Genomic DNA, 14,397 nt, shown 5'->3' with positions numbered 1-14,397 from the left:
CTGGAGTTAATTACAGATTCACAATCAGCAATAACAGTCAACAGTTCCTTATATGTCAAGATAGCCTTGCCTAAAACATGCCTTAATAGTTTCTTGACCATTTGCACAATGCGCTCCCAGAATCCACCCCATCAAGCAGCTGAAGGAGGACTAAATTTCCACTCAATTCTAGTAACCGATGTTTTCGCACCTATTTTTTTCCAATCAGTGATGCCAAACAATTTGTTAGCCCAAGCAGAGTTTGTCCCATTGTCACTATAAATCACACGAGGCCTGCCTCGTCGGGCTATGAAGCGCCTAAGGGCTAGAAAAAACCCTATAGTCGACAAAGTCATTACTAGTTCAAAATGGACTGCTGTAACAACTGCACATGTAAATATCACAATCCAAGCCTTGTCTTTGGATTTTAGAAATACTGGTCCAGCAAGATCGACTCCTACCACTTCAAATACACCTGCATCTCTCACACGATCTTCTGGAAGGGCTGGCGTTTCAGGAACTGATTTTTTCATTTCGAATCTTCTACATTGTATACATTTCCTGATGACTTTGCGAATTGTTCTTCTTCCCTTTGGTATCCAGTAGTGCTCCCGCAGTATAGCGAGTAAAATCTGAACACCAGCATGAGAAGCTCTCAAATAGTGTTCTCTGATTATCACCTCAGTCAGAGGATGATTTGATGGCAATAAAACAGGTGTACGGAAATCGTATTCATCCTTCCTGTTGGTGATTTTTGTCTTAACCCTGACGAGGCCCAGCTGGTCGTTGAAAAGGCACAATGTTTGTTGGTTGTCCCTTTCAGTAAAGTTCTCTTCTTGAACAATTTTCAACAGTCGTCTCTCCGCCATTGAAATTTCCAAACAACCCAATTCAGAAGAAACATTCTGCTCTACGTCCTTTTTTGCATTGTTGATGAACCGCAGCATCCAGGCCACCATTCTGACGATTCTTGAATACTGAGAAAAAAAATTTCAATACCACTGCTTTCCCTGGGAGACAAGCATAGTAGTCGTAACAAGGCCTTTTTTCTTTCTGCACTGACCTTCTCTTCATTAATTTCTACAACGCGCGATGGCCAACTGCTCTCTTCCAACTTTAACCAAGCGGGTCCCTCCCACCAACGAGAAGAAATCAGCTGCGAAGTAGAGCAACCTCTCGAAGGTAGGTCTGCTGGGTTGTCTGTGCCTGGTAGATGAAACCAAGACTTAGGATTAGATAATAATCTAATTTCTTTCACTCTGTTAGCGACGAACACTCGCCAAGCTCCCTCTCTCCTTATCCAACATACCACAGAAGAAGAGTCACTCCAATAGTACTCCGGGATGTCCGTCAGATTCAAACTTTCTTTCACAGAAAAAGCGAGACGTGAGCCTATAGTGCAGGCTAATAACTCCAGTCTCGGTATCGTTATTTTCTTGAAGGGGGCTACCCTTGATCTTGCTGCGACCAGTCGCACTTCAAACTCTTTTCCATTGAAAGATCTTAAAAAAATAACGGCTGCATAAGCCACTTGACTGGCATCACAAAATACATGCATACTCCATGACGATTTGTCCTCACAACTAGAAAATCTTCTAGACCCTTTAATTTCAGCAACAAATGGCAACTCCTTCAACCACATATTGAATTTGATTAGGTTGTCTTCACTTAACGGACTATCCCAACTTACTTTCTCTCTCCAACTTTCCTGTAGTAAAACGTTAGGTACAATGGAAACCGGACACGTAAAACCAATTGGGTCAAAAATACTTTGAGTCATTGACAAAACTGTCCTTGTGAGAACATCAGAGTCATTCAACTTCACCATTTTACATGACAAAACATCAGCTACGGGGTCCCACAACAAACCCAAAACAGGTGTCACTTTAGGTACTTCATCCTCCAGAGTCAACCTGGTGTACTCCCACCCTCTTAGGTCAAATTTTCCTTGCAACAGCTCCCTCGACTCATCCACAAATTGTTTAAGTTCTTCTTCTGTGCTCACGGAAGTGACGAAGTTGTCCACATACAGAGATACTCTCAGTTTATCTGCGGTTTCACGGAAGCACGAGTTGTTCTTTATATGAAGATCCAATACCGCTCCAAGTAGAAGCGGACTGCAGTTAACTCCAAAAACAACCCGTTTGTGGTGGTATATTTTAAGAGTTCCCTCAGCAAAATTCTCCCACCACAGGAATTTCAAAAAGTTTCGATCCCCTTCAGCGACTGCGATTTGAAGAAAGGCCTTCTTTATGTCTGAGATCACGCCAATCCTGTTTAAACGGAACCGGTTCAAAATAGATGGAATTACTTCTAATAGATTAGGTCCCTTATCCAGACAGTCGTTGAGTGAAAGTCCTCCTTTCGATTTACATGAAGCATCAAACACCGGCCTCACTGCTGTAGTCGATCCTTCCTTAAAAACTCCTCGGTGCGGTAAAAAGCACCCAGCATCCTGAGAGCTTTCTTGGCCAACTTCTTCAATTATCCCTTCATCTTGCCAGTCATGGAGCACCTGCTGGTACTTCTCAAAATTTTCTTCCTTGATTAAGCGGTGTGTTGCAGAAACCAGTCTTTTTAATGCAACATCCTTGTTGTCTGACAATAGCTGCTGATCTTCGTTCCATGGAAGCGCGACTTTATATCGTCCTTCCTCATCTATCTTAACATTTTCTTGGAAATGTTTCAATGTTGCCATTTCAATCTCCTTCGACAACGTCTCGGTCGGATCACAAATTCCTATGCTTTCCAAGTTCCATAGTACAGTCCACCCAAAGAAGCCGTTCTCACAAACAGAGAGTTCACCATAGACACTGTGTTAGAGTTCTCAGTTGTCTTCCAGAGCTGTCCCATCACTGTCCAACCAAATGTGGTCCTAACAGCAACCAAACCAGACCTCAAATTGATTGTTTCCCCAGTCAATAAACTTCCCACGATGTCTGCACCAATGAGTAACTCAATCTCCGATGACTCTGGACCATAATCAGAGAGACAAATTTTCTTTCCTCTGATCTCATCCATCCAAGGACCCCTTTTTAAACGTGGGATTGTACCACAAATTACCTTTTGTCCCAGCACCCTAATGTTTTGAGAAATTGAATGACGTAGGTTGACAATAGCTCTCCTATACAGGTTATGATCGTTTGCACCGATTGAAGCACCCCCAAAAAGCTTGTGTTCAATTTTTCTGTCTTTGATGGAATATACCCCATTTCCGCGGCAGTTTTCTCCAACAGATAGGATCTCTGCGAGCCTGTATCCAGCAATGCCCGAACAGTTATTTCTTTCCCTTGATGATTTAACCTAACTACAAGAGTTTGTAACAGTACTTTCGAAACATCACTGGTTTGGGTGTTAAGGGTTAGAGTTGGGCCACCTGACAACTTTGAACCCCATTCTTGGTTCTTCTCATCACCCTTATAACCCCCTTTATTTACATCTAATTTGGGACACATAATAGCCTCATGTTTATCACTGCACACGAGACATTTTAGTTTCGTAATGCAATTAGCAGCCGTATGTCCCACCTTCAGACATGAAAAACAAGCTTTATTCTCTGACAACCTTTTATGTTTATCCCTTAAGTTCAATTCTTGAGCCAGATGACACCATTTGCTGTCATGCGATTTATTACAGAAGACACACTCCAAATTGTTTCCTTTTCCAGCGAAAAGTACACTAGCAGTGGCTAAACCTTGCTCCTCCCGCTCCCGTTCTTTAATCTTAGCACTCCTCGATTTATTAGATAGTCCAAAACCAGCTTGAGCGAATGTAATTCTCTCTTCACTCTCTACTTCACCCTTCAGAAAACCAAGTAACGCGGTCAGTTTGTCAGCATGTCCATTATCCAGATACGTTTTAGTCGTTGATGAACTCCTCATCCAGACACGTAATACTTCCTCAGGCAAGCAAGATTCTACTAACGGAAAGAGCATTGAGCCGTACTTATCTCGAGTAACGCCTATTGATTCTAAAGCTCTCAGCTGTGTTTCTAACTTGTCGTATAAGCTAGCAAGCATAGGTTTCTCCCTTGTCTGAGAAACATTTTTTACTACAAGACTTTTGAGCTCCCTGACATAGAATTCTGTCAATAAATCTTCTCTTCCAAACCTACCCTTAAGGGATTCTACAGCCTTAGAGTAATTTTCAGCAGTGGGGGGAAACTGGTAACTAAATCTCTAGCTCGGCTATCAACCTTCGTGGACTGGATTAGGTATTGAAATTTATCTTCATCCTCAATTTCAGAGTCCTCATGGATGCGCCGAAATTGTCCCCAAATTTCCAACCAATTCCTAACCTCCCCATCGAATTTCACGAGTTCTATCTTGGCTAATTTCAACTGCCTTTTGTTTTTACTCTCAGCTGACACAGTTGATCTACCTGACACTACTTCCAACACATTGGCGTTATTAGCTTGTAACCACAGGGCATATTTTTGTCTTGCATCATCTAATTTGTCTCTAAAACTGTCTATAGATTCGTACTCACGTTCATACTCGTCGTCTCCTTCTCTTTCCAGCAACAAATCTAACACTTTTTCCTCCAACGGTGCCAGTTCCTTTCATAACCTTTCCAATTTATTTATCAAGGATTGCAACGTGTCTTCATGAATGCCGTCTTGTATTTCTTGACTTAAATTTTGCAAGAGCAAATTGCTGCTAGCACACTATAGAGTGCGTTTAAGTCGCCCGTTGTGGGGCATGTCAATGAATATTGAATTTTCACGACCGCATTGTAATCGAAACAGACTTTCAACGTATTAGGTCGTGTTACGTACATGTAGTACGTGTTGAAGAGATGTTAAATACAGAACAAAAATGGCCAGCCGGACACCAGTGGGATCCGAACCCACAACCTCCCGATTGCGCGTCGGTTGCTCTACCAATTGAGCTATGGTGGCTTAGGCCAACTTGGGCGATGAAGGGGAGGGCACAGATTGCACGCAATGTTTAATTATTCTTTTCGTTGCTATGGTAATCAAATGTGGTAGTTACTGTTGAAAATGGACGTCGCTGTGGAGCTAACAGAGTTCACAATGTCTTTCCGACAGCTGGTGATCTCAATTAAGGTACGTTCAGTGTCGGTATAAATGTTCCTTTTTTCCATATCCTTCTTTATGTGCGTGTATGAAATAATTTTCCAGCATTTATTTTCCCTGGACCAGTATGTACCGCTACCTCTGAACCATTTAAATATATCATTATTCAAAGCGATTGGTCTCTGAACAAGCAAAGGTTAGAAGCCGCGAAGCGGCTTTACCCTTCTAATTTTTATTAATTCAACCATTAGTCGCGCGGCTTCAGGCCTCTATTTCTTATTAATATTAAACATAAGTGGGGAATATATGCCTTACAGTGTTCAGATCTGTAATAACTACACGGATAGTGACAAAGCGATTGGTCTGGGTACGTTAGGTCCGGCTAGTGATAAAACCATTGGTATGTGAACAAGCAAAAATTAGAAGCCGCGAATTCTAATCTCGATTTACAAAGCGATTGGTCTGCCAAGAAGCAAACGTTAGAGGCCGCGAAGCGGCTTTGGCCTTCTAATTTTTATTAATATTCAACCACAAGTCGCGCGGCTTTAGGCCTCTATTTCCTATTCGTATTAAGGCATAAGTGGCGCATTCTATGCTACGTCCGAGCTATTTCTCTTTGGTGTTCATATATAATCATGACTGGCGGTGGCACAAATGTACTCTACTATTGCCCGAAGATTTGCCCTATAAACGTCACTCCCATAATTCAAGACAACGAGATATTGTTATTCTTATTTACTTCATTTGCTTATTCTTTTACATTGCCTCATTCTCTTAGGTCTCTTTATCCCGCGTAAGTTGGTCATAACTTCTCGCTGTCTTGAATTATGGGAACGATATTTCATTGGCGTAATCTTCAACCAATGGCAGGGTCCATTCGCCCACCGTCAGCCATGATTAGGCTACTATGTTACTTATCCTGGCGAGCCATCTCGGGAGTTATACAACACAGCGAAACTGTGCCGGTTGGCACACGATTTTAGCCTTTCCCTACTACATTTTAGGCCTAGGTGCCTCACCTTTGAAATTTGTTTCACTTTAGAATTTTATGTCTACTCTTTTAATTTTATGTTCTGTACGACTTACTTCGCTAAGTTTAATTGCATCTACTACGTCTGCGGAATTGTTCTCTATCGTCCATATACGATGTATTCTACTCCTATTCTTGTTACCTGGTCCGGTGTTGGACTGGTTTTGAAGCGAGTCTGTCTCCCGGGGCTCGTTTGCTGTCCTGCCGGGATCTGCTTCGCGTTGCTTATTGGCGTGAGGCGAGTTGATTGTCGCCCGCCATGAGTGTTGGAAGCTTGATGTGGTGGCTTCTCAGAAGAACGTGTATTTATCTCAACATGCCAGGATAGTGTGTGAAGGATCAGGGCTAACGCCCTGAAGAGCTTATTAATTTTATATTCTTATCTGGAGTGGACGTCCGCTGCTTGTTCTACCTAATTTTATCTCTATGGATTTGTAAGTAATCAACATCTCATCTGACGCCATGAGTTAGATTCTTCTACTCAAGGGAAAAATGTAAGTTATCTACTTTAAGATATTATTATTTTCTTTTTCCTGGAATTAGATTACCTCGTTTCAAAATCTTAATTATGTTTGGGAATATTATTCTGTTCTACGAAAAACTTTTCTGTTTGTTTTTCGACCGTATGGACTCGGAGATTTGGTAAAGTGAAAAGTGTTTGGCGTATTTACAGCACCTTTTCAGACTCCGTACTGAGGGAAGAACTCTATCAAAACCTATTTATCTCTGCGTTATTCTGCGAGAAACAACTTCCTTGCAAATTTTAATTTTTGCATCATGTAAAGAATTTGTTAATTTGAAGTGAAGGTAAATTTACTAACTGATAGTCATTTGCTGTAAAATTGAGACCACGCGATTTTCTCAGGAAACTCGAATCCTTTTATTCTTTAATTTGCATTCTCCTATTCCCCTTTTCTGATAGCTATATTTATTCTATTTATTAAAATGGTCGGGTTTGACTCTTGCTCTTGTTTGTTTCTATGGCAACCGTTGCCCTTAGTGATGTGTTGTTGGTATGATGTTGATGATTATTATAAAAAGGAGAAAGAGGTGATTGAAGTAATAATTTGGCAGTTGCCTCATGTTTGAGCTGATGCCTTTTCCTCTTGTTTTTAAAAAGTACTTGGAGTGCTTTCCCTTTGTATTAATGATATTTGTGCTTGTGTAGATTTAACCCGTGTTTCTGGTGTTTATGTGTTTTACCCCTATTTCTTCGGGGTTTGTTGATTAATTTGCGAAGGTTGTCCCCCAAAATTGGTGGTACCTGGCATTTTTGGTGAAGTGCGGTGAAGTTTGGGTCCTGTTAGTGACCTGTTTGACTTACCTTTGGTGTTTCTTTCGGGTTTTGAACTAGTACCTTTTCCCTGTCTTTATCTTTTCCGGAACCCCCTTGTGTTCTGGTTTCTTCGGGAGAATCTGTGGCTTCTCATAATTAATTCTGATAATTAATTAAAGGAGAAGAAAACCTGTAATACTTCGAAAATTAACCTGTTGGAAAACTGTTCATTTTAGGGGCTTTCTGCCTGGAAATAATTTTTCTCTTTAATTGTTTTATCCTTTATGTTAATGTTATCTTTAATTTTGAGGGTGTCCCTCTTCTCAGTGGAAAACATTTTGATTTAATCCATTCTTATTTAATTTAATTTCTAACTTTTAAACTTAAATTTGATTTAGACGGTGCACCGTACCTTTAAGGAAGATTGAAAAAGGTATTCTTTCAAATTATTGTAAGGTTCTTACAAAATAATTATTAATTAAACTTTCTATTGGTTCAAAAAGATTCTTGGTTTGTTTTTCTTTCACGTTCTCTGACATTTACCACTGCGAAAACCGCGAGTAACGATCTGTGTTGCCTCTGTTAAATGGTCCAGTCCGTGTTCTTGAGGGTAAGTATTTTGCTTCCACTTTAAATTTTCTCTTTAATGGTTTAATTATTTTAATTATTTTTGCTTGTTAACTTGTGCTGGTTATTGCCGGTATAGCTGGTACAGAAACAATAATTAAAATTATATACTACATATTGTAATTTCTTTCTGAAATAACCATCCGCATTTCTTCAACTGCGTAGTACTTCAGAAAAAATCCTCAAAAAAACAAGCTAGTTATATGCGTATACATTATTTATGCTTCATTAAAAAATTAAAAACATTAAATATTAAAAATATGTAGAATGCTGAATCTGAGAAGGGTTAGTATTAAGTTCTTGCCGTTCTCAACTGAGATTACAAATTTCGCAAAAATAATTTATTGAACTTGAACATTACCGACAATATGGTAGAGGTTGTGGACACAGTGTAAAATGATAGAAATAACACATCCTCAATGAAGACAATCCGTAACGCACTTAACGGAGTGAGCTGTACAACTGGCTAATACGCGCTTTATATAACAACATACCATCCACTTCGAAACAAAACCGTATATTTGATTTGTAACAGTCAGTAGAACATGCTGAATTTAGGAAAGGATGTATTACTAGTGACAACTACAGAGTATACGACACTTACTGAAAAGAGCACTGGCGGCACTGGGTGCAACGTGTCGCTATGCCTGGCTCAAAGGATTTATAAGCGAGAAGGAACATCTCCGGGCGAGAAAAAAAAAGGATACGAAAGCAGGTCCATAAGTCTTAACGTATGTGGACAGCCATGGAAGGAGGGATCAACTCACTGAACTTGACGATCCAATTCTTCGTATACTAACGGAAATAAAATCGTAGGTACGGTTTTTAATACATATATAGGCTACATGCATTATCATTGTAGTCCGTTATGCCTTTCAGCGTTCAGTCCACAAGCCTCTATACCGGCACGTCGCCACAATCCCCTCTCTTTGCAATAGTGCTGTGGCCTCATTTTGTTCTATATCTCTTATCCTTAAATCGTTAGAAACTGAGTCTAACCATCGTCGTCTTGGTCTCCTTCAACTCCTCTTACCCTCCATAACAAAGTCCATTATTCTCTTAGGTAACTTGTCCTCCTCCATCCATCTCACATGACCCCACCACCGTAGCCGGATTATGCGTACAGCTTCATACAATGAGTTTATTCCTAATTTAGCCTTTATCTCCTCATTCCAAGTACCCTCCTGCCATTGTTTCCACATGTGTGTACCAGCAATCATTCTCGCTACTTTCATGTCCGCCACTTCTAACTTACGAATAAGATATCCTGATTCCTGTCTAAGTAAAGAAAAGTTGGTCTGAAAACAGACCAATGTAAAGATAGTTTCGTCTCGGAGCCGACTTCCTTCGTACAGAACACTGTCGATTGCAACTGCGAATTCAGATCATTCGCTTTACTACACCTTGATTCAATCTCACTTACTATATTACCATCCTAGGAGAACACATAACCTAAATACTTAAAATTATCTACCGTACCTCGTCCATCTTTGTATCACCAATCTTACATTCAGTTCTGTTGAATTTCTTACCTACTGACATCAATTTAGTCTTCGAGAGGCTAATTTTCATACCATACACATTGCACCTATTTTCAAGTTCCAAAATATTACAGTAGACTGCAGGTTTTCGGCACAATCTGCCATCAAGACCAAGTCGTCAGCATGGGCCAGACTGCGTACCTATATACCCACTTAACTGAAACCCTCCCTGCCACTTTATACCTTTCATCACATGATCCATGTAAACTACGAACAGCAAAGGTGAAAGATTACAGCCTTGTCTAACTCCTGCAGGCTAAGTACCCCGAACCAAGAACTCATTCGACCATCAATTCTCACCGCAGCACAATTGTCGACATAAATGCTTTTGGTTGATTTTAATAATCTACCCTTAATACCATAGTTCCCCAGTATGGCGAACATCTTGTCCCTCGGTACCCTGTTATATGCTTTCTCTAGATCTACGAAACGTGAATACAACTGTCTATTCATCTCGTAATATTTTTCATTTACTGGTGCATACTGAAATTAGGGTCCTGACAGCCCCTCTGTTGTCTGTAACACACTGGTTTTCATCCAACTTCCTCTCCACGACTGATCTAACCCTCCCTCCCAAGATGCCAGTGAATACTTTGCCTGGTATATTATTCAATAATATACCTCGATAGTTGTTGCAATCCTTCCTGTTCCCTTGCTGATAGATAGGTGCGATTACTGCTTTTGTCCACTCTAAAGGTACCTTACAAACACTCCATTCTAATCTTATTATTCTATGAAGCCATTTCATCCCTGCCTTCCAACTATACTTCACCGTTTCAGGTCTAATTTCATCTGTTCCTGCTGCCTTATGGCAATGACGTTTATTTACCATCCTTTCCGCTTCCTGGAGCGTAATTTCACCAACATCACTTTCTTCCTGCCCATGAGCTTGATGTTCGCGACACCACCAGGAAGATTCCCTTTTACATTGAGAAGATTTTCAAAATATTCCATTCACCTGCCCAAGGATTCCATGGGATCTCTTATGAGTTCACCTGAATTACCCAAAAAACAGTTCATTACCTTTTTCCTTTACTTTCTAAGAATCTTTGTTACTGCCAGAAAGGTTTCGCTGCTGCTTGACATAGCCTGTCCAAGTTATTACCAAAATCTTCCCACGACTTCTTTTTGGATTCAACAACTATTTGTTTCGCTCTGTTTCATTCATTTACGTACAGTTCCCTGTCTGTATCAGCCCTTGTTTGGAGCCATTTCTCATAAGCATTCTTTTTACGTTCACAAGCTGCTGTCACTTCATCATTCCACCAAGATATTCGCTTCTCCCCACCTTTACACACAGTCGCTCCTAGGCATTCCCTTGCTGTTTCTCGTACAGCATCCCTGTATGCCACTTATTCTCTTTATATATCCTAAACCTGCTTTACTCTCCACTGTTCGATGATGATGATGATGCCCTTTGTTTTAAGGGGCCTAACATCGAAGGTCATCGGCCCCTCCACTGTTCGAAACATCTCACTAATCATATCCGTGTACTTCTGTCTGATTTCCTTTTCCTGGAGATTTTCTACACTTATTCGTCTGCAGAAAAATTTCACTTTGTCAGATAGTTGTCTTTATCACCGGATAATTCCTGAAAAACTCAGTCATTCCTAACAGACTTCCTGACTTACAGACTTCCTCTTAAGATATAGTCTATTTTATGGATCTGGTACCCCTAGCCCCAAATGTGAATAGCCTTATGCTTGAAGAATGTATTCGTAACTGCTAAACACAAACTAGCACAGAAGTCCAGCAAACGCTTCCCATTCCCTTTAGCTTCCATGTCTTCCCCACACTCACCAATCACCCTTTCGAATACTTCAGTTCTATTTGCAAGTCTCGTATTGATGTCACCAATTAGCACTATCCTATCCTTGCTGTTGACCCTGACTACGATGTCACTCAATGTTTCATAAAAATTTTCAACTTCATCCTCATCTGCACCCTCACATGGTGACTATAATGAGACAATTCTCGTCCTAAATCCTTCAACACTCAAATCTACCCACATCATTCGCTCACTTACGTTCCTAACAGAAAACATGCTGCGTACAATAGTATTCCTGATAAACAGTCCTACCTCATACTCTGCCCTTCCCTTTTCAACACCCGTCAAGTACCCTCTATTATCTTCTGTCTCTTCCTCGTTATCTCTTCTTATCACTTACCCCTAGTACATCCAGATGCATCCTCTTTGGTGAACCATCCAGTCCTACTTTCTTTCTTCCACAAGCCCAATTAATATTGATAGCACCCCGTCGAATTCCATTTCGTTCGCCAAGTTGTTTTCAGGAGTTCCTCGCCTGTCAAATGATAGTGGGACTCCATTATTCCCATAGGTCCGAGGCTTGCTTAAAACGTTCTGAACTCGGTAAATACCTGAAGCAGGATGCTACCCTACTTACACATAATCCAAGTGAGGATCTCTCCTCTAACGGGTCAGGGACTAACGTTGGATTGTGTAGACCTAGCCGTCTGAGCACAAGAAGGGTCATTAAACAGAATATGTCGAAGAACCCATTCCCATTCCATAGCAACTGGTATCCCGACCCTCAGGACCACTTACTAGGCCACTCAGCCGTTGCCCATGGTTCACGAACTAGGTCGTGACTGCAGTAACCCACACCATGAACCATCAGTTATTATTATTATTATTATTATTATTATTATTATTATTATTATTATTATTATTATTATTATTCCTGTAATATCGTGGATCATAGAAGTGTAAGAAGGTGCTGGGCTGAATGGATGGACAAGGACTGGACAAGAGCAAAATTGAATGCACTAAATTTTTTAATTGTTTCCTTCCTTCTTGTTTCCCTTCTTTAAAACTTGGTACACAGAAGATCTGAATAAACAATAACAATATAATAATGAACACGTTAGCTCCAACAACAACGACATAAAATCCAAAATTAGGGACAATTTTAGAGAGAATTATCAGCATGATGTTGTACGAGGGATGAGTATTTTTAGCTCTGAAACAGGTACAGAATTTTATAAGGGCAGGTTTGCTCCATTAACTTCCATAACCTAAGTGTCTGAGCTCCAAACTCCAATACAGTCCAGTTTCTCAGAGGCATACTTTACTTATAGCGCACAAGGTTATACAATGGCAATCTTCAAATGAGGTATTTACAGTCACTTCTGCTCAATTATTTTCATATTGGAAACAGACTTTCAACGTATTAGGTCGTGTTACGTACATGTAGTACGTGTTGAAGAGATGTTAAGTACAAAACAAAAATGGCCAGCCGGACACCAGTGGGCTGGCCATTTTTGTTTTGTACTTAACATCTCTTCAACACGTACTACATGTACGTAACACCACCTAATACGTTGAAAGTCTGTTTCGATTACAATGCGGTCGTGAAAATTCAATATTTATTTTCATATTCTTTTCCGAAAACAAAAAGAGGGGCAATAAGTGCCCATACTAAATGGCCATAATACAAGAAGGAAAAGGTTGATAATGATCGGCCAAAAACAAAACGCAGGGAGATGACAATCCTGCACTCCTTCTAGAAAACTTTTAAAACCTTAAGTGGGCTCATGGCCTCAAGATACATAGGATAAGGCTATTCTGCGCCAGGGCGACTAAATGATTAACATTAAATAACAAAACCTGTTAATTTTGGAGGATAAGAAACTTTAGTCACCCCATACCGAGTTGAATGGTAGTCAACAGAGGGTAATCGCTCTTGTCCCCTTACATTACATATTTCCCAGTAGGGAATAAAACAGGGTCCTTAGACTGGCGAAAATTTTATATTTAAACCAATAGGTTTAGAAATTTCCATGAAATAAAAGAGCTTTGAAACATTCCCCTCAAGCTATCTCCGGGAGCTATCACATGTTACGAAAATTCTGCCATTACCTTGTGTTGCTGGGCCTTCCGAACGCCGATCTGCGACACCTGCCACTTTATTATACGCCGCACAAACTAACTGAAGCCACGACAATGACGATACGGCCTTAACGCGCCCAGCGTTTATAGTATCCCGAGGGTAAGTTACTGGGCCCTTTACAGCTAGGCTGGATGCTTGTACGCACCCCAAATGTTATTTTGGTGGAGAAAATATTCACATTTCTAATTGGTTGATAGATACAAGAGTTCGAGAGGGGGGGGGGCGCAGAAATCTTGACAACCTTGACACAAGAACTAAACAATCTTCAAAATTAAGGTTAGCTACCTCTGAAAATTAGATTTACCTTAAGAATTAATTGTCCTAAATCCCGGCAGAGGGGCACTTAGGCCGATGGAAGAGACAACTAATAGTTGAAAATCCAAGTGTCTTGCATAACACTATTTCAAGTTCAATTACATAGATGGCCTTATAGAAGGAACGCAGTTTATTTATTTATTCTGAAGGAACGCAGTTTATTTATTTATTTATTTATTTATTTATTTATTTACGATAGGTATTATGAGACAGGGATGGTGTAGGAACGGGATGGAAGCGGTCGTGGCTTAAAATAAGGTATTTACCTGGTGTGAAAATGGGAAACCACGGAAAACCATCTTTAGGACTGCCGACAGAGCGGTTCAACCCACTATCTCCCGGATGCAAGCTCACAGCTGCACACCCTAACCACATGGCCATCTTGCCCGGTACATGCAGTTTAACTGGACGAAGAAGGTTTACCCCCGGTACTGACCGACACCCCCTAAGGTTTGAAAACGGTATGAACAGCTTTGAAATCTTGAATCTCGCCATACATTATTTTTGAGAAAACATACATAAATTGGAGTATCACTTGAGAGTCCTTTCTTGTTTATTTTTTGAAGTAAAGTAGTTTACATAGTGTTTGCGAAGAAGTAAAAGTTCGTGCTGTTGCGCCCGGAGACGATGACAAGAGTGGCCACCGCTGGCGATGTGAGGATGGGGTCGCCCCGACCCCA

At 40.5% G+C, this 14,397-nt stretch overlaps 1 non-coding gene across 1 annotated transcript; it reads right to left on the bottom strand.

The window, feature by feature from the left end:
- Window positions 1–4,802: 4,802 nt before the first annotated feature.
- Window positions 4,803–4,879, bottom strand: TRNAA-CGC (transfer RNA alanine (anticodon CGC)). Its single transcript has one exon. It is a non-coding gene; the product is annotated as a tRNA-Ala (tRNA).
- Window positions 4,880–14,397: the final 9,518 nt, after the last annotated feature.

Source organism: Anabrus simplex, chromosome X (genome assembly GCF_040414725.1).
Source record: "Anabrus simplex isolate iqAnaSimp1 chromosome X, ASM4041472v1, whole genome shotgun sequence".
Taxonomy (NCBI): domain Eukaryota; kingdom Metazoa; phylum Arthropoda; class Insecta; order Orthoptera; family Tettigoniidae; genus Anabrus; species Anabrus simplex.
The sequence above is the reverse complement of the archived record's forward strand: the minus strand, read 5'-3'. Positions and strand labels throughout refer to the sequence as shown.